This window comes from Jaculus jaculus, chromosome X (assembly GCF_020740685.1).
Source record: "Jaculus jaculus isolate mJacJac1 chromosome X, mJacJac1.mat.Y.cur, whole genome shotgun sequence".
Classification (NCBI taxonomy): Eukaryota; Metazoa; Chordata; class Mammalia; order Rodentia; family Dipodidae; genus Jaculus; species Jaculus jaculus.
The window spans coordinates 96,595,154-96,616,290 of record NC_059125.1 but is presented as its reverse complement, the minus strand read 5'-3'; the positions used below and the strand labels follow the sequence as shown (position 1 = coordinate 96,616,290).

At 38.9% G+C, this 21,137-nt stretch overlaps 1 non-coding gene across 1 annotated transcript; it reads left to right on the top strand.

Annotated features, from left to right (window-relative positions):
- Nucleotides 1-2,538: 2,538 nt before the first annotated feature.
- LOC123456963 lies at nt 2,539-2,676 on the top strand. Its single transcript, XR_006634820.1, has one exon. It is a non-coding gene; the product is annotated as a small nucleolar RNA SNORA43 (small nucleolar RNA).
- The last annotated feature ends 18,461 nt before the right edge of the window (nt 2,677-21,137 follow it).

The window sequence follows — 21,137 nt, the reverse complement described above, 5'->3', positions numbered from 1 at the left end:
TCCACTCATCAGTTGAGGGACATCTAGGCTGGTTCCATTTCCCAGCTATTATGAATTGAGCAGCAATAAACATGGTTGAGCATGTACTTCTAAGGAAATGAGATGAGTCCTTTGCATATATGCCTAGGAGTGCTATAGCTGGGTCATATGGTAGATCAATCTCTAGCTGTTTTAGGAACCTCCACACTGATTTCCACAATGGCTGGACCAGATTGCATTCCCACCAGCAGTGTAGAAGGGTTCCCTCTTTTTCCACATCCCAGCCAACATTTATGATCATTTGTATTCCTGATGGTGGCCAATCTGACAGAAGTGAGATGGTATCTCAATGTAGTTTTAATCTGCATTTCCCTGATGGCTAGTGACATAGGACATTTTTTTAGATGCTTATATGCCATTCGTATTTCTTCCTTTGAGAATGCCCTATTTAGCTCCATAGACCATTTTTTCATTGGCTTGTTTGATTCCTTATTATTTAACTTTTTGAGTTCTTTGTATATCCTAGATATTAATCCTCTATCAGATATATAGCTGGCAAAGATTTTTTCCCATTCTGTAGGTTGCCTCTTTGCTTTTTTCACTGTGTCCTTTGCAGAGCAAAATCTTTGTAATTTCATGAGGTCCCAGTGATTAATCTGTGGTTTTATTGCCTGAGCAATTGGGGTTGTATTCAGAAAGTCTTTGCCAAGACCAACATGTTGAAGGGTTTCCCCTACTTTTTCCTCTAGCAGTTTCAGAGTTTCAGGTCTGATGTTAAGGTCTTTAATCCATTTGGACTTAATTCTTGAGCATGGCGAGAGAGAAGAATCTATTTTCATCCTTCTGCAGATATATATCCAGTTTTCCCAACACCATTTGCTGAAGAGGCTGTCTTTTCTCCAATGAGTATTTTTGGCATTTTTATCGAATATCAGGTGGCTATAGCTACTTGGGCTTACATCTGGGTCCTCTATTCTGTCCCACTGATCTACATGTCTGTTTTTGTGCCAGTACCATGCTGTTTTTGTTACTATGGCTCTGTAGTATAGGTTAAAATCAGGTATGGTGATACCACCAGCCTTACTTTTGTTGCTCAGTAATATTTTAGATATTTGAGGTTTTTTGTGATTCCAAATGAATTTTTGGATTGTTTTTTCTATTTCCATGAAGAATGCTTTTGGAATTTTGATAGGGATTGCATTAAATGTGTAGATTGCATTTGGTAAGATTGCCATTTTCACAATATTGATTCTTCCAATCCAGGAACAGGGGATGTTTTTCTACTTTCTAGTGTCTTCTGCGATTTCTCGCTTGAGTGTTTTAAAGTTCTCATTGTAGAGATTCTTTACTTCCTTGGTTAGGTTTATTCCAAGGTACTTTATTTTTTTTATGCAATTGTGAATGGGAGTGATTCTCTGATTTCATCCTCTGTGTGTTTGTTGTTAGCATATATGAAGGCTACTGATTTCTGTGTATTTATTTTGTATCCTGCTACATGGCTGTAGGTTTTGGTCAGCTCTAACAGTTTGCTAGTAGAGTTTTTGGGTCCTTTATGTATAGAATCATGTCATCTGCAAATAATGATAACTTGATCTCTTCCTTTCCAATTTGTATCCCTTTTATGTGTGTCTCTTGCCTTATTGCTATGGCTAAGACTTCCAGAACTATATTAAATAAAAGTGGGGACAGTGGACACCCTTGTCTTGTTCCTGATTTTAGTGGAAATCTTCCAGTTTTTCCCCGTTTAGTAATATGTTGGCTGTAGGCTTGTCATAAATAGCTTTTATTATATTGAGATATGTTCTTTCTATTCCCAGTCTCTGTAGGACTTTTATCATGAATTTTTGTTGGATTTTGTCAAATGCTTTCTCTGCGTCCAATGAGATGATCAAGTGATTTTTGTCCTTCAACCCATTTATATAATGTATTACATTTATAGATTTGCATATATTGAACCATCCCTGCATCTCTGGGATAAGGCCTACTTGGTCAGGGTGAATGATATTTTTGATATACTCTTGTATTCTGTTTGCCAATATTTTATTGAGAATTTTTGCATCTAAAGTCACATATATTTTTCAATACCTTTCCCTTTTCACTCAGTATGATTTAGAATTTAATTCACATTCTTTTAGTTAATATATTTTGGCATATTATTAAAGGTTTAATTGTTTTGCATATTACCTTTTTGTGTGTTTGTGTGCATATAAATGAACGCCAGAGGCCAACCTTGAGGGTATTCCTCAGGTGTCACCCACCTTTGTTTTTGAGGCAGGGTCTCTCACTGTTCTGTCAATTACCAAGTAGCCTACACTGGCTAGCCAGCTAGCGCCAAGGATCTTCCTGTCTGTACCTCCCTTGTGCTGAGATTATAGGTGTGTAAATCATGCCTGCCTTTTAAAAACATTTATTCAAATTCAGGCCCTCTTGTTTTCATGGAAAGTACTGAGCTATCTCCCCAGCCTCAAGTATATCATATTTAATATGAATTACTTATGCCATCTAGCATTTTTTATATTAGTAGATTAATATTAATAAGATTTCAGCTGCCTTAAAAATGCTGTCCTGGACCTTCCAGCACCTCAGAGAGAGCTATTCTCCTGTGCCTGTGACATCAGGGCAAAAAGTAAGTGGCTATTTCTACACGCAGTGTTCAGAGGTCAGTGAGCACTAAGAATGTCATATAGCCTTACATTTTGCAGGTAAAAAAAAAAGACATAGTTCTATGTGAAAATATTAAGGCAGGGTTTGTTGTCACACACCTTTAAGCCTAGCACTTGGGAGGCAGAGCTCGGAGGATCACTGTGAGTTTGAGATCAGCCTAGGACTACAGAGAAAGTGCCAGGTCAGCCTGGGCTAAAGTGAGTCCCTGCCTCAAAAAAAAAAAAAAAATAAATAAATAAATAAATAAATTAAATAAATAAATAAAAAAGGCTGAGTGTGCTCCCAGCATATAGGAAGCAGAGGTAGGAGTAGTCTTGTGAGTTCAAGGCTAGCCTGAGACTATAAAGTGAATTCCATGTTAGCCTGGGACAGAGTGAGACCTTACCTCAGCACCCACCCAAAGAAAAGAAAATGGCCTAAGACACTGACCCTATAGAGATAACACTAAATGAAATTAACTGAGTAATGAAATGTATTTTCAGATTGCTGTTGAAGCAAAATCTTTTAAATGATATACCTAAAACTAACTTAGATAGGAGAAAGTGTTTTAAATGAACAAATACATATTAGACCTTGGATAAAAACAGGAAAGCATAGATTATAATCTTTATACTTATGAAATAGCAGTTAAAGTAAAATGAATTTATAAAGCCTAGAGCCCAAGAGTGGTAAAACTAAAGAATTCATAGGAAAAATGTAGAGATATTATCACTTATAATTCTAATCACTTATGAATATAGTTATGCAGTAGAAAACACAGTGGAGGCAAAAAGAAATAGAAAAAAATATAAGTAATATATAACTCTAATATACTTCTCTTAATCCAAAAATGTTCAAATGGAGAAAATTTTACTAATTGTGAAGAAAACCTGAGTAGCATAACCCCAAGAGCAGCTCTTATGATAGACATAAACTAAACTGAGGAACCTAATATTACATAGTACACATCATTTTTGGATGAGCATGGGTTATTCATAAAAATCAACACCATGTAAGGTTGTTAAAAAAGTATTGGAGGGCAGGAAGGATTGCTTAGTGGTTAAGGCACTTGCCTGTGAAGCCTAAGGACTTATGTTCAACTCTTTAGGTCCCACATAAGCCAGATGCACAAAGTGATGCAGGTGTAGAAGGTCGCACGTATGCACGAGAAAGTGCATGCGTCTAGAGCTCGATTGTAGTGACTGGAAGCTCTGGAGTGCCAATTATCTCTCTCATTCTTGCTCTTTCACATGAAAAATAAATAAGGTGTTAGACTAAAATTAAAAGTAGATTAAAATTACAAAATTTGTTTAGTATAATGATGAATACTTCCCATGTTATAATCAAGTAAAAGAAAAGGATATATTGAAATATTAATGACTAATATAAAAAATTAAACATTCAATTCAAAAAATGTCATAAAAGACAAACATGGTGGCACATACTTACACTATTTGTACAACGAGGGCTGGAGCAGGAGGATCCTAACTTGGAGGGCAGCCTCAGTTACTTAAGTTTCAGACCAGCCTTGTCTCAAACAAACTAGCAAACAAATAAACAAAGTTCCATAAAGAACATAAATGGAAATAATAACAGTACACATAGAAACATCTGAGTTTAGTGAAATCATTGTTTTTAAAAATACTTTTATTTATTTGCTAGCAGAGTGAGACAGACAGAAAAAGATAGTAAATAGGTACACCAGGGCCTCTTACCACTGCAAACAAACTCTAAATGCACATGCCACTTTGTGCGTCTGACTTTATGTGGGTACTGGGAACTTGAACCCAGGCCATCAGGCTTTGCAAGCATGAGTCTTTAACTGACTAGCTATCTCCCCAGCCCAGGACTATCATAATTATTAATGAGAAAATGTTGAGTTGAGAAGAAAGGAAATGATAAGATTATAGATGGTGTGCAAATCATCTTGCTGAGATCTTTTTTAAAAAATGTTTTATGTATTTAATTGAGAGAGAAAGAGGGAGATAAAGATAGCGAAAGGGCATGCCAGGGCTGCAAGCCACTGGAAACGAACTACAGATGCATGTACCATCTTGTGCATCTGGCTTATGTGGGTACTGGTGAATCAAACCTGGGTTCTTAGGCTTTGCAGGCAAGCACCTTAACCATTAAGCCCTCTCTCCAACCCATTGCTGAGATCTTAGTAATGGCTTCACCTTGACCTTCCTGTATAATTTCTTTGAATGTAAGAATCATTTTTTCATGTGTGTGCATTTGTGAATTATATGCATATACTCGGTGTTAAATTAGCTAACTGGGAGATAAGAATATAAATATATTGTTTATTTATGTTTTGTGCACATATGAACAATATTTCAAAAGAATGGTGGACTGGAGAGATGGCTTAGTGATTAAGGCACTTACCTGTGAAGCCTAAGGACCCATGGTTGACTCCCCAGATTCCATGTAAGCCAGACACACAAGGTGACACATGTGCACAAGGTGGTGCACAAGTCTGGAGTTCGATTGCAGTGGCTGGAGGACCTGGTGTGCCAATTCTTTCTCTCTCTCATTAGAAAGCAAAGAACATTATATTTTCTTTAGGGAAGAACTGGTATGGAAAAAAGGGATAAGGAAATGCATGGAATTAATAGCCATCTTGTTCTGGATACTGGCTATGCACAAAGGAGAATGAAGAGGATGCCATCAAAAAGTAATGTTCTTTAACATGGATTAATTTTAGAATTTTCTATGCTTATTTTTATCTAAACTACTAACATGCAGATAAATCACGGTTTAAATAATGAAGCAAAAGACACTAATTTTGTTTTTTTTTTAATTTTGTGTGTATGTGTGCATATGTACATGCCCATATTCATATGTGTGTATTCATTCTTGTGCATGTGAATGTGGGGCTGGAGGGATGGTTCAGTGTGTAAGGTATTTGTCTTCAAAGCCTAATGACCCAGGTTCGATTCCCCAGTGCCCATGTAAAACCAGAGGTACACAGTGGCTCATGCATCTGGAGTTTGTTTGCAGCAGATAAATAGCCTGGCATTCTTTTTCTCCTTGCAAATAAAATATTTCTTAAAAAATGAAAAAAACACCATGCTAAAAGTCCTGTCAGCAGTCATAAAGGTAAGCTAATACAACTCCTACTTCACATAGACAGAACAATATAAATGCCAAATAAAATTATTTATATAGATTAAAACACATCAAACTACTTATGAATAGCCAATGTATTCTAAAATGAAAAACTAAGAAATAGACTAAATTAATTTCCTTTGGAAAAGTCAGGAAAACAATTTGTTGTTTTGGAAAGCAAAAATATTGTGAAAGAATTTAGTGTACATGTTACCTACCCTTCATATACAAACATATCTATCTATGATTAATGAGGAGTTTCTCTTATACTAAAATGTCAGATAATGAATATAAAATAAATTACAGAATTAGAATTTCAAAATGACAAGTAGTCAGATGAATTTTTTTTATATAGGTGTGTAGCTATCTGTGTTTCAGAACATAAAAAATCTGTTGATGCCACATACAAATTTCATTTCTACATAATAAGAGGTTGTATTTTCTGTCTAGGAGGCCTGTAAATAACTGATTTTCTAGCCCTAGAATGGTTCCACTTTCCACCCAGACTTCTAGAAAGCTCTGTAAATTAGACTTGGGTGTCAGCCTGTCCCTATCTTCATTCATGTTCAATGGTGTTCATGCTGCAGTTCAGGATTCTGTCATGAGGTGGCACTTATGTACCCCATTGTTAAAGACGAAATACTGCAAGCTTTTTTGTATGGTGGAACTAGACTTTGGAGGAAGGAAGAAAGAGCAAGTGAGAGTGAGAGAAGGGGGGGATTGTAGACAAGTGAATATTTATTGTGTAGGGTACAATGATATGTATGTATGAAAATCTAAAAAAAACCGTTATTTTGCAAGCTGACTAAAATAATAAAAGGAAATGCTGCAGGGGAAAAAAAATCCTCAATTATGACCTAGCTTATGAATCTACATACAGAATCATTATTTGTTTGCAAGAAAAATCTGACAGGAGGCTGGAGAAATAGCTTAGCAGTTAAGCGCTTGCCTATGAAGTCTAAGGACCCTGGTTTGAGGCTCTATTCCCCAGGACCCACGTTAGCCAGATGCACAAGAGGGCACACGCATTTGGAGTTCGTTTGCAGTGGCTAGAAGCCCTGGCATGTCTATTCTCTCTCTCTCTCTCTCTCTCTCTCTCTCCCTATTTTTCTCTCTGTCTGTCACTCTCAAATAAACAAAAAAAATTGAAAAATCTTATAGATGTAAAATATTTATATAAATATATGTATTTTCAAAGCACACATGGGATGGACTATCAGCAAGCTCCAGCCTACCTTGGCAGTAAAGGTGGGTAGGCATATGGCAGTGTGATGAAGACGGGAGGTGATGCTGAGAAAATGGGGAGTGTCAAAGTGGAGTTTGGACAGTTGTGTCCATAATGTTCTGAAGAGGGGGTGACTGAGAGGGGACAGAGGTGGTCTGGTAAGTCTACAATTTTGGGATGATGCAGAGCAAACTTCCTGCTCTCCGGGAAGAAGCCCTCTATAATGTGTATACTTCAACTCACATAGAAGGAGGGGGAGATGAATTAGTGAATGTCAAGTAGAATTGAAGACAATAGCAAATGTGTGTGTGTGTGTGTGTGTGTGTGTGTGTACACACATACACACACACTCATGAACATTAGCTTGTGTGTTCCAAACAGGTTGGAATTATACTAACCATAATGTTCTAGCTAATTATTTTAGAGAGAATAGTAATATTCAAAATGCAACAGTTGATAGCTTTTGTGGCAATAAATTATTCCAATAAGAATCTCACATAGAGGCTCTGCACCAAATCCTGTGGCAGCTACTGAATCACCATGGCAACAGTGCTGGCCAAGACAGCTGGGAAAAACAGGCATTCATCACCTTAATCTTGCTTGGAGGATGGGCTAGGAGCCCATTAGGACTGACATGATGCACAGTATTTCATCTCATATATCTCCTTTCACAGTAAACATTCCTGATAGTTTCAGCAATACACATGTTCATGCATATATACAAACCACATGTTATTCCCGCCCCCACCTCCTCACTTCCTTCTCTCCTTCACTTCTCCCTCTCTCTTTTATCCCTCTCCTTTCTCCAAGCTCCCATAAATACATAGGATTTAATTGCTGGAGGATAAAAATGAAATAGTATACAATGAACAAACTCAATTCTGAACATTCACATAGAATTGAAAGCAAGACTATTTCTTTTACATTTATTTTGCTGGAGGCAATCTATCAAATTGATTCTGGGGCATTCTTCTCCCTGGTTTTAATATTTGGCAGTAACATCTAAAAGGTCACACATAAACACAAGCAATTGCATAGTAATTGTCAGTTACCTTTACTATCACTAAGTGGACTGAGATTTCAACTTCATAAACTCTCCAACTACAGTCTGTTGGCAGCTCAGTGAAAATAAAATACATGACAGTTGTAAATAAAAGTGCTGTTACACCTTCCAAGGCTCAGTAAACATTGCAGAAGACTTGATGGAAAGAATGTGAGAGCTAGCGGATGGGAAGGAAAGCTTTGGAATGTTGTGTTCCAGACACGATGTGGATGTGGCCATTACATTCATAACCTCACAACAACTATTGTTACATGCACAAAATTGGGTCCACCAACATGTCATCATGGATGACAAAGAAAGACAAAAGGAAAAAAAAAGACATCAAAATAGAAGAGGGACTGATTGTTCAGAGGAAGAGACAGTGAAATGGGTATGGAAGAGAGGGAACTAAGCCCCTTCATCCAATAAGTCCCTCTACTGAGATAGAAATCATGAGTAGGCAAGGGGAAGTTCTTTGAGCTCTGGTCTTTGCAGCTTTTGTATCCCTCTACTTTTCATGTGAGAGAGTGACAGTGGCAAGCAGGCAGGAGTAGCAGCAGCTGGCACTCTATACTCATGCAGGTCTCCAATTCCTGGGAACATTAGCTCTTGTGTAGGCCTAAGAAATAAAGATTCCTTTGCACTAGGCAACAGCTGGCCTTTCAACATCTGGGAAGGCCTGAGGATTTGGATTTCTCAGCCCTTGACAGAATACAGTGTTTTTTATAACTCCCTTATCCAGGGTGCCTGAGAACCTGACATCTCTCTGGAAATCTTCCAGTAGTCAGGGTCTGGAGTGTCTCTTCTCTGGCTTTTTATAGCCTTCCAATCTTCAGTATCTGCTCTCCATCATTTCTTCTTCCATCCTCCTTATTCCTGCTGTGACTGCTCTATCTGTTCAGCCGCACCTTCAGCTTTAAGTAGACAGCTGCCTTTCCACTTTGATACCTTGGTTAGCCTCCAACTCAGCTGTCACTGCCCCTCTGCTGTCTCTACTATGTTGAGTCTTATCTTTCTTTGTGATATCAGCTCAGCTTGCACTACTGAAGGTAGGCAAAAGAATATGTGAGGGAAGCCTTATATTGGAAGCAATGTTGTAACAAACATGACTAAGTGAGTCTGAGCATGTCTCCCAACAAACTCACTAAGTGAGCCTGAGCAGCTTTCTTACATAGCTAACTAAGGGTAATTGAACTGATCATAGCCCACCCCATAGGCAAAAGGGAGTTTGTGTTTGCACCAGTCACAGCCTTGTCACAGCAGCCCCTCTGCTAGGCTACCAGGCAGAAGTGCTCCTATTCTGGCTGTGGAATTCACCCCCGTTTGTGATAGCAAAAAGTCTGATTCAAAGTATTTCAAACAACCTTGGATGAGGCTGTGTCTTCAGGAACTGGAGTAAACAGATGTGATCATTGTGAGGCACTCAAAATGGCTAGTGTTGACAGACCATCTTTTTGTTCAAGGCAACCAGGACAGCTGTCAATTAGGGAATCAAATTGCCTCACCCTAATGTTTTTGCTTATTCATAGGAGACAAAATATCAACAGGAGTGCTTGCAACAAGAGCTTAATATTTTTATTGAAAAGTTAAAAATTCCTTACTTTTAAAACATATTTTATTTATTTATTTATGAGAGAGAGAGAGGGGGGGGGGAATGGATGAGTCAGGGCCTCCAGCCACTGCAAACGAACTCCAGATGCATTCACTCCTTTGTGCATCTGGCTTAAGTGGATCCTGGAGAATCAAACCAGGGTCTTTTGGCTTTTCAAGCAAACGCATTAACTGCTAAGCCATCTCTCTTGCCCCCCCCTTTTTTTATTCTCGTACCACTATCACAATTTACAGGGGAATATACCTGATGTAATGAAAGAAAAAGAAAGACAAAGCTCCAACAGATGAAAGACCTCAGGAATGTACATCTAAATGACACTACATTGCATTTTATCAATTGCTGCACTTTCTGCAAACTGTAGCTATGACAGTCCTGAACAAGAAGGGTTTCCTGTATAAGTTACAGTAAATTTCCTGACTATAGACCATCACTCTTCTGTGGAAGATTTTAACAGTTCCTCTAATGCATTTGGGGCGACTGTCTCAAAGTAATTTGTAGCTTTCCTGACAATCCTTCACTCTCTCTCCTGCTAAGAACTGTAGCCCTTTTCTGCTATTTTTAAAACCTTCTTCTACTATATCCACCACTTCCACCACCAGATCCATAACCACTACCATAGGGACTACCAGAGCTTCTTCCACCAAAACTGCCCCCCTTCATGGGTCCATAATTTGACGGCTGTGGTCCACTACACTTTCCAAAATCATTGTAGTTCCCACCTCCACCACAGTTACCACTACCAAAATTTTCTTCTTAATTGTAACCATCATATTCTCCTCCTCCTCCACCATAATATCCAGCACCTTGGTTTCCATACCCTGGTCCACCACCACCATAGCCTTCTCTACTACTGTAGTGAGGACTACCATCATAGTTGTCACCATCACATCCAAATCCATTATATCCACCATCACCTCTACCATAACTTTTTCTACTGCCACCACCTCCACCACCATAGTCACCTCTTCCACCAAAGTTTCCACCACGACCAAAATTACCTCCACCACCTCCAAAGTTTCCACCATGACCCATAAAGTTGCCAGATCCACCTCATTACCTCTCTGTGTCCTAGCCAACTGCATCTCTTGCTTAGAAGGCCTTTTTTGACTTCACAAGTATGCCAATTAATAGTGTGATATTTCTGAACAACAATTTTATCAACTGTATCATGATCATGGAAAGTCACAAAAGCAAATCCTCTCTTTTTTCTACTCTGCCTGCCTTCCATCACTTCTATGTTTTTTATGTTTTTTTTTTTTTTTTTTTTTTTTTTGAGGTAGGGTTGCACTCTGGCTCAGACTGACCTGGAATTCACTATGTAGTCTCAGGGTGGCCTTGAACTCTCGGCGATCCTCCTACCTCTGCCTCCTGCGTGCTGTGATTAAAGGCTTGCACCACCACACACAGTCTATGTTCAATTTTTATATTCAATTTTGCCATGCTTTTCAAAGTAGTCTCTCAGATTATATTCTTCTGTGTCTTCTTTTATACCACCAACCAAAATTTTCTTCTCTGTTAAATGGGCACCAGAATCCATTATAGAAACAGCTCTCTTTGGTTCCACCACACATCCATAAACCTTGTGTGGCTGAGCACACATTGCTACATCTACCTCTTCAACACATGAGCAAGTCACAAAGCCTCTGGAACACTTTGTTTGGGGTCTCTCATGACCACACAGTCTATGAGTGTGTCCCATTTCTCAAAATGTTCTCTCAAACTGTCATCTATAGTTTCAAAGCTCATACCAGCTTCCTCAACTGCTCTGGTTCTTTTGGATCATAGCCCTCCATTTTGAGACCGGACTCACCTCTTCCAATTTGAGTTAAATATGGGACCGAGAGGAAAAGAAAAGCTTAAATTTTATTAATATTGATAGTAAGTTTAATAGTGCTGTAATAGTGCTTAACACCTTCCCAGTGTTACGGGGAGAGGTGGGTCCTGAATCTATCTCAGTAATTAAGCAACTGTTATTACTGAACATCCCAGTATTCAATCCTATGAGTGAAAACTCTGGTACCCATTTCACATAAGGGAAGGTGGGCTTGGGCTCTGTCTTATCCTCCTACAAATGTTATATCTATACTTGGAGGGTCAATCTAAGACATCCTGTAACAGGACAGCCATTCCCCAGGGTCAAGAGGGCCCCACATTTCTGTCCCTTATGAGACATTCCAGTACTGGCCAGTTTTGATCTTGTAAACAGACCCCTCTATATGTTTATCCTCAAGGAGTTTCCATCCCTACCACAGGGCACCCATATCCTCAAGCTGAGTGAAGCATTTGGAAGAGGGGCCATGCTTGTCTCATTAATGTTTCTACGTTAAAAAGGAAATGTAGGGCTGGAGAGATGGCTTAGCAGTTAAGCGCTTGCCTGTGAAGCCTAAGGACCCCGGTTCGAGGCTCGGTTCCCCAGGTCCCACGTTAGCCAGATGCACAAGGGGGCGCACGCATCTGGAGTTCGGTTGCAATGGCTGGAAGCCCTGGCGCGCCCATTCTCTCTCTCTCCCTCTACCTGTCTTTCTCTCTCTGTCTGTCGCTCTCAAATAAATAAATAAATAAAAATATTTAAAAAAAAAAAAAAGGAAATGTAATAACATTTCCTAGCTATTGTGAATAGTGCCACAATGAACATGGATGTGTAAGTATATCTAAGATAGGATATAGAATCCTTTGGGTATTCGTCCAGGAGTGGTACCACTGGATAATATGGCCATTCAGTATTTAGTTTCCTGAGAAACCTCCACAGTAATTTGCATAGTAGCTATACCAGTTACACTCACAGCAATAGTGAATAAGAATTCCTCTTTCCCCACAGAATAAATCCATGTTCATTGCAGCACTATTCACAATAGCTAGAAAATGGAATCATCCTCAATGAGCATCAACTGATGACTGGATAATGAAAATGTGGTACATAGGTACATATATACATAATGGAGTTTTACTCAGCTATAAAGAAAAATAAAGTTATAAATTTCATAATATACATGAAAATATTTGGAATTGGAAAGAATATACTATGAGGTAACCCAAGTCAAGAAAGACAAAAATCTCAAGTTCTAGATCATATGTGCATGCTAAATTTTAATGCTTAAAGTGGGCAAGGGGAAAGAGGGGAGAAGGGAAACAAAAACACTTGTTTAAAAAACATAATAAGGGCTGGAGAGATGGCTTAGCGGTTAAACGCTTGCCTGTGAAGCCTAAGGACCCCGGTTCGAGGCTCAGTTCCCCAGGTCCCACGTTAGCCAGATGCACAAGGGGGCGCACGCGTCTGGAGTTCGTTTGCAGAGGCTGGAAGCCCTGGCGCGCCCATTCTCTCTCTCTCCCTCTATCTGTCCTCTCTGTGTCTGTCACTCTCAAATAAATAAATAAATAAAAATTAAAAAAAAAACATAATAAAACTCATTGTTTGTATGCAAGTAAATATATATTTTTAAATTACTAAAAGATATCTCTGTTGCCATAATGCCATGCTGGTTCCTCTCATTGGTGATTTTGGAAGGAGAAAGTTGTTACACAGCCTAGGCTCTCTCTCCCTTTTGTTTGGTTGCACGCTGTCCCTCAGGAGCACTTGTTTTGTTTTGCCCATGAGAGGGTCATATAACATCCTTCTGTTCTTCTCCTTTTTATTTGTCTCAATGGGTCTTATTTCACTATATTTGGATGGTTAATGCTGGCTATCCATATATGGTCCTTCTCCTAGTGTTGGCTTTAAACACACTATGAAGTATAACCAGAGAATGAGGGAATAAAACATTAATTCTTCATAAATATAATATTTCACCTCAGTAAGAATGAATATTCATCAAGAAAACAAATGACGGGCTGGAGAGATGGCTTTTCGGTTAAGCGCTTGCCTGTGAAGCCTAAGGACCCCGGTTCGAGGCTCGGTTCCCCAGGTCCCACGTTAGCCAGATGCACAAGGGGGCGCACGTGTCTGGAGTTCGTTTGCAGAGGCTGGAAGCCCTGGCGCGCCCATTCTCTCTCTCTCTCCCTCTGTCTTCCTCTCTGTGTCTGTCGCTCCCAAATAAATAAATAAATAATTAAAAAAAAAAAAACAAATGACAACAAATCCTGGTAAGGATGTGGGGGAAGAGGAATCCTTATTAACTATTTGTTCTAATAAAGACTTGTGCAGCCACTATAGAAATAGGTGTGGAGGTTTCTCAAAACACTAAAAATAGAAAAGCCATATGACACAGCTTTACAACTTCTGAGCATATATTCTATATTATAATAGATAAATACTTGCACATCTATGTTTATTGCTGCTTTATTCATAGTAACAAGGAAATGGAATCAGCCTAGTTGTCCATGAACATATTGACAGATAATGAAGATGTGGTACATATATACACAATGGAATTTTATTCAGCCAACAGTAAACATGAAATTTGAAGGAAAATAGATGAATATGAAGATAGTTATATTAAATGAGATAAACCAGATGCAAAAGGGTAAATACCATGTGTCCTAATATGAGGAGCCTGGCTTTTAATTTTTATATATGTAGATACAAATGTGAATATAGGTAGTGAAACTAGAAAGAGGCTATAAAATGGAGGGAAGTTTTAAGGATGAGGGAAGCAAGACTATAGAATACATATGACATGAAAGCATAAATAGTAGAAAAGAAACTACTGGAGGTGGGAGGTTACAAGTGGTGTGAGCATAGAGGATAGGGGAGAGAAATGAAGGAGGAGAACCAGCAACACAAAGTATTATGTAAATGTTGTAATGAAACCTATTACTCTGGATGCAAATTAAAAAAAAATAATGGGCTGAAGAGATGGCTCAGTGGTTACAGGCACTTGCTGGAAAAGCCTGCAGGCCTGGTACATGTGGTCTCTCACTCTCTCTCTCTTTCTCTGACTCACTTTCACTCTCTCACTCTTTGCTTTCAAATAACAAATAAAAATATTTGAAAAATTAAAAAATGAAATACATTTTAAAATAATATTAAGGAAATAACTTTAATGTATGTCTATACATGTGTAAGATTCTACATAAAATAATAGTGTTCTGGAAGTATAATTAAGGATCCATATAATTTAAATGGTTAATCAACTCAGTCTCTAAAACACATACTAGTTTGTATTTCTATTTATTTTTTTGAGAGAGAAAGGGAGAGAAAGAGAGAATTAGGCTCACCTCCAGTTGCTACAAAAAAATTCTGATGCATGAGCCACCTTGTGCATCTGGCTTATGTGAGTCCTGGGGAATTGAAACTGGGTTGTTTGACTTTGCAGGTAAGCACTTTAACCACTAAGCAATCTCTCCAGCCCATAAATAGTTTTTCTAATATTATTGCTGTGATATGATAAATCCATTATTGTAACTTGTTTTAAAGTTAATCTTACAACTGTGTGATTTACTGGTTTAAAGCAATAAGACTAGGTTTCCTCTGCCTTGGTTTACATTTGGCCTGGACTGTACAGATGACCAGTGCCGGCAAGAATGTTTACAGATGCTGTCTGATTTTAACATATGCTCTATGCTCCTTTCCTCAGAGGTCTAGTTGGACTCTTGACTATGAACAGCCATATATGAATAAGAAGTACTGACCATAATGTTGAAGATAATGAGGTCAATAACTATGGTCCCACACATTTGTTGAAGGCAACAGGTGGGATTAGTTTGATTGCTCTTGTGATCAGAGTGTAAGTATGTTCTGGAACAGCAGAATCCAGCAGGTCATACCCCTAAATTCCTTCCTTTAGCAAATGATTAAAAATTATCCAAGCTTAAAAGTTCCTTATCCTTTGCTCATGCAATTTACTACATGTTTATGTACTACCAGGTCTTGTTTCATACAAGTAACAATGTGTACCTGTATGAAGAGAGGAAGCCACAGCCGCAATAACATTAGAGCACTGGTAACAGTGGATGCAGCAAGTTTACTAAACTTCTCTTTAGTTTCCGTTTTCCTCAGGCTGTTGCTAGAGGCAGCTAGCTCATTCCTGGGTTGATGGTACCAGGATTTGGCTCTCATACCTCTCAGGCTCTTCTCTTAGAAACAGTTTGTCCATTTCTGTATAGGACAGTTCCAGAGGTTAGTCGTCACTAAATTGAGGGCTATGCCCCCCCCAAATAGGGCAGTATGATAGTGTCATGTGATGCTGGACAGAGAACCTAAACTTTCTAACGGTCCTGTGTCTCTGTCCTTCGTGAAGCATCCCAGTACAGAGTTCCAGAATAGGAAGAATTAGATATGGATTTGAAATCTCTACATCTGTTTCCACAACCCCCATGGAGGTTCAGCAACCCCTAGACTATGGCATACGTACATTTCAGCTCTAGTCAAGGAAGCTACAAATGAGACCCTGCTCTTCTTGTCACCAGGATCTTACCCTGGCTTCCCCTTCACTCCTCGATCTTTGTAATTTTTGCAGAAAAAAATTCAAAGGTGACACCCAAAGTGTGGTGCACAAAATAGGCCGTTTTTAGTACATATTAATGTGGAGCACCCTCACAGGATAAAAATAGGTAATGACTAAAGGAACCATTGCAGAGCAGTACACTCTCACTGGTAAGAATGAGTAATAAGAGAGATCGTTTCGCCAATGTACATTTTAAGTATTTTATTTATTTGTGAGAGAGAGGGGGTGGAGGGCCTCTAGCCACTGGAAACAAATTTCAGATGCATGTGCCACCATGTGCATTTTGCTTATGTGGATACTGGGAAATTGAACCAGGATCCTTAGTCTTTGTAGGCAAGTGCCTTAACCGTTAAGCACTCTCTCCAGCTCCAAACCAAATTTTTAAGTTAGGCTTTATGCTATTTCTAAAGTCTAGAGCAGACAGCTTTCCTGAGGGGTACTTTCTTCTTCAGGTGATTAGCAAGCGCATTTGAGTTGACACTTATAGGACAGGACAATAGTATGCAAAGTTTCCTACTAGATATTAGTCTTATAAGGTTTGAGATTCTTAAAACCACATTTATATGGCCATCAATTAAGGACCTATGAGGTAGTTCAGGGCCAGAGATATGACAGATCCCATCTTTCTGAGCAATAATTAGAGTTCTACAGTTCTGGTCCTGGGTTTTATAAGCTGTTTTCAGTAGGATGTAGGGGCCCAGAACTATTGTCCTTCAAACCTTCTAATCCCTTACTTGCTAGTTAAAATTTTCCATAAATCATGCCAGTCATCATTCAATAGTCATTCTGGTCAAGCAGGGTGTGGTGGTGCATGTGTGTATTCCATTTACTTGGGAGGCTGAGGCAGTAGGACTACTGTAAGTTTAGGGCAGCTGAGCTATATAACAAATACAAGGTCAGCCATGGCTATATAGTAAGACCTTGTCTCAAATAAATAAACCCCCTTCACCAAAAACAAGAAAATACAAAAAAGCCATCCTGGTTTCCATGGATGCCTAAATGGCATCAGGTTTCTATAGCAACCATGAAGTATAGCGTATTCTACAAGTGGAAACTGTTTCCAGACAGCTCAGGTTTCTATAGCAACCATGAAGTTCAGACTATTCTATTAGTGGGATAGGAAATGCTTCCAAAGAGCTCTCCCTTCAATACCTTTGCTTGTTCCTGAAAGAAAACATCTTGGCCCTTAAGTCTATCTAAGAAAACATACTCAGCAGTGAAACTGAATTGTGTGGTAGAAAATTAGCAAATTAGCCTTGCTCCTCTCACCAGATCACCACGCATCTCAGTCTTCATTAAAAACAGATCAGGATCACTGTACTGATGTCAGGTTTCTATGGCAACTGATATTCAGAGAATGCTCTACACATCAGAAATTCATTCCTATACCCCTCCCTTCCTTGCTCTTGATTGTCTCTTAAAGCAAGAAAAAAAAAAATCAAATCATCCTTCAAGTGACCCAAGAAAACATTCACTAGAGTAACTAGGTCGGGATTCATACAGTTGGAAAAATTCTGCTCAGGTTGTAGTGTCTTGAGAAACTTTTGATCCTGGGGAGATACAAATAGACATCTATTTACCCCAGATGGGGGATAGACAACAAACCAAAGTATGATTGCACCAATACCAGTTTGGTGAACCTATGAGTTTATTGGAATTACTTAAGAGAGCAACCTGTTAAGTAAGGGGCTAAGAGGCTGCTGACAGGAACAATCAAAGGCAGATCCATCATGAAGAAGCCCACCTCAGATAGGAGGTGACTTACTGAAGCTGCATCTCTCAAGCACACTGCAGGACTTGCAGGCAGCTTGGTTATCTCGCCCCAAAACAGTTGCTTAACCTTTATATAACTTTAGGGAGGGTTATTGCAACCTTTTCTTTAGACTTGTTAACCTCCAGAAAAAAAAAAAATTCTATAGAACACTAGGCAGAGTCTTCCCCTCAACAATTTTTCACTGACCCTGTAGCCTTGGGGAGTGGTCCTGTGACCTTTAAAGGTGACCTTTAATTTCAGCTTCCCCAGACTTATCCTACCTGACTTCCTTTTCTATTCTTGAGGGAATATTTGAATTTGGAGGAACTTATTAAACAAAATGTAGGATTGAAGCATGTGTCTGTGGTTCGGAATTTTGTTTGATGGAAAAGAAAACATGGGGGAGTCTTATCAGTACAAAGTCTCAGAGACATATCCTTATGGCTGTGGGCATTGCCCTAGCCCTGAGGGCTTTCTGTACTTACTCCTTCTCCATATTGGGAATTACTTACCTGATTGGAAGATCTAGAAAGAGAATAGGAGTTATGCATGCTGGACCTTCTTCCTTCCAAGTCCTGGGAAGCAAGCTATATTACATAAGCGTTGTTCTCTGATTTCAGAGTTGGGAATACCAGAAGTTCTACTTCTCTCCCTTTGCCTCACTACTCCCTAACGATTCCCATTCCAATTACTTCACAATGTTGAGCCTTTAACCTAACCCTAAAATACCCTTCTGCACCAATGCTGAGCTCTAAGTCAATATAGAATCATGACAAAATAACAACATATCAATTTTCCTATAAAGATGAAATTAATGATATGGCTTATATTGCTGGCACATGGGCTTCCCACTAATGAACCACAGACTTGGACAGAATTATTTACTTAGCATTGCTTCATTAGGAGGATCACAGAGATCCACAATCGCAATCTACAATCTATCTGCCTTTTGTTGAAGAAACCCTGTCTATGTTTCCCAAGAATTCTTACTAAGCTACCGACCTGTGACAAGAGATAGTATCTCAAGATAATCTCTTTGAGAAGCACTTCTTACAGGGCATAAATTCCCATTGTATAAATTGCATACTCATCAAGAATAAGATAAGACTTTCTGTATGTGTTGGGGAGCAGTTTGTCACCGCCACTTATTATTTCTCGAAAGAAGCTATTGTGGAGTCTAGTAGAAGGAGGCTGGAGTTTGGTTTGAAAAATCATGTTCTTGAAAATTCTTTCAAGAAGAGGCTGATGAAATGTTCAGAAATTGGTCCAACACACAAACTCATACACAAACTATGCTACAATCCAAAGGAAAAGGCACATGGTGGTACATGCTTAAACCCAGCACTTGGGAGGCAGAGGTAGGAGAATCACGATGAGTTCAAGGCCACCCTGGGACTACAGAGTGAATTCCAGTTCAGCCTGGGCTAGAAAGAGATTCTACTTCAACCCCCCCCCCAAAAAAAAAACAACAGAAACAACAAACAACAACAACAAAACTATGCTAAAAATTGTAAGACTACCAAAGCTTTAAGACTATGGGAATCTCTGCTTTTATTGATAACAAATTACAGAAAAGAGGAAAAAATACCATATCAACATGTTTTGGAGATCCATTTGTATTCAAGAATATGCCCCCAAACAATAGCCATATATTACCTCTTAGGATTCTGTGTGTTTTGTAAGCTCAGCTGAATGGTTTCTGCTCTCTGTGCTAAATTCAGACAAATTCAACATGAGGTCTCAGTGGGGCTGTTGTCTAAATGCTTTGATTTTCTATAGGGGTCTCCCTGTGCATCATTGCTACATAAAATGTTTCTTTATTATTTTATTATTGATTTTATTAAATGTATAGATTTTAATGAATCAAATACATTGCAATAGAAATTCATGAATGTGCTGCAGGGAGATTAGAGCACTCAGCTTCTTCGCTAATTCAGTATACAGAGTTTTAGTGAAATTCCAGGCTTCTCTACTGAGCACACATTAGAATATAATTTTCTTGATTTAGTAACTTCCTATACCTTGATCTGGTCTACAGATTTAATAGTAGGTTGCTTAAGTAATGTTGGAAGAGATAATGAGTTAAATTATTATTTAGTTACATTAGCTTGTAAAAAGCTTCATATCTTCCTAGAAGAAGCACCTGTTGTTCTGACAACCGCTGCGTATACGGTACCATAAAGGCTACTTAGCTCACATGGTGCACATAGCCATGCTGCCTGCATCATCATCACTAATAGAAGTTAAGCAAACATAGAGACTAGAAAAACAAGTCCCCAGCTTTATTGACTCATCATCTATAGCCCAGTTTATATATATATATAAATTTATTTATAGAAAAATTAATTCCTTTTGGTGTAGAAGTTTTGAAATTCAGACTTGTGCAACCAATACCACAGTCACTGAATAATTTAATTATACCCTTCTCCACTAAAAAGAACAATCATTTTATAGTATGTTATGTAGGCAAATAGCTTCCCTCACTCTAATCCATAACAACTGGTGAATTGTAATAGTGGGCATGTGCGACCTTGCGCTTGTCCCACCTTTGTGCCTCTGGCTAAAGTGAGAGCTGGAGAGTAGAATATGGGTCCTTAGGCTTCTCGGGCTAGTGCCTTAACTGGTAAGCCATCTCTCCAGGTTTTTTTTTTTTAATGTATGTCCTCACTGTAGCCCAGGCTGTCCTGGAATTCACTATGTAGTCTCGGGCTGGCTTCGAGCTCACAACAATCATAATACCTCTGCCTCCCTAGTGCTGGAATTAAGGACATGTGCCACCATGCCCGAGTAGAACCCAAGAATTTTAGTGGAGGCTAGTCATGAATGCACCCGCAGTCTAGCAACCATCAAGCCAGAAAGAAGGCAGGTGTCCAGCATAAATCACATGTTTTTCAGAGTCTAGGCATAGAACATGAAATTGTTGTAGGACTGGAGCTATGGGAGTGATTAATTCTCCATAATTATTCAGGAGACCACCAGACATTTGAACCCCAAACTTATGGTCTTTGTTCAAGTCATCAAAGAACCTGGACACAGAGAAGTATAAGTTATGAGACTTTATTCAGGATAGGGTGAATCCAAACAGAAGAAAAGGAAAAAGCAGGTAAGAGCTAGAGAAATGGCTTAGCACCTGGCATTCCCATTCTCTCTCTCACACACACACACACACACATAAAATAATTGCTGTTTTCAAAAAAAAAAAAAAAAAGAAGAAGAAGAAGAAGAAGAAAGAGCAGCTAAGAGGAATTTCTCTGATACATTCCTTGCTAGGAGGGGAGAGGAAAAGACCAGGGAAGAATTTTTCTCACATGAGGAATAGAAGTTTCTCTTTGGGAAAGAAATCTCTGGGGGAAGGGTCTTTCACATGTGCCTCAGGCCCATGTATATGAATC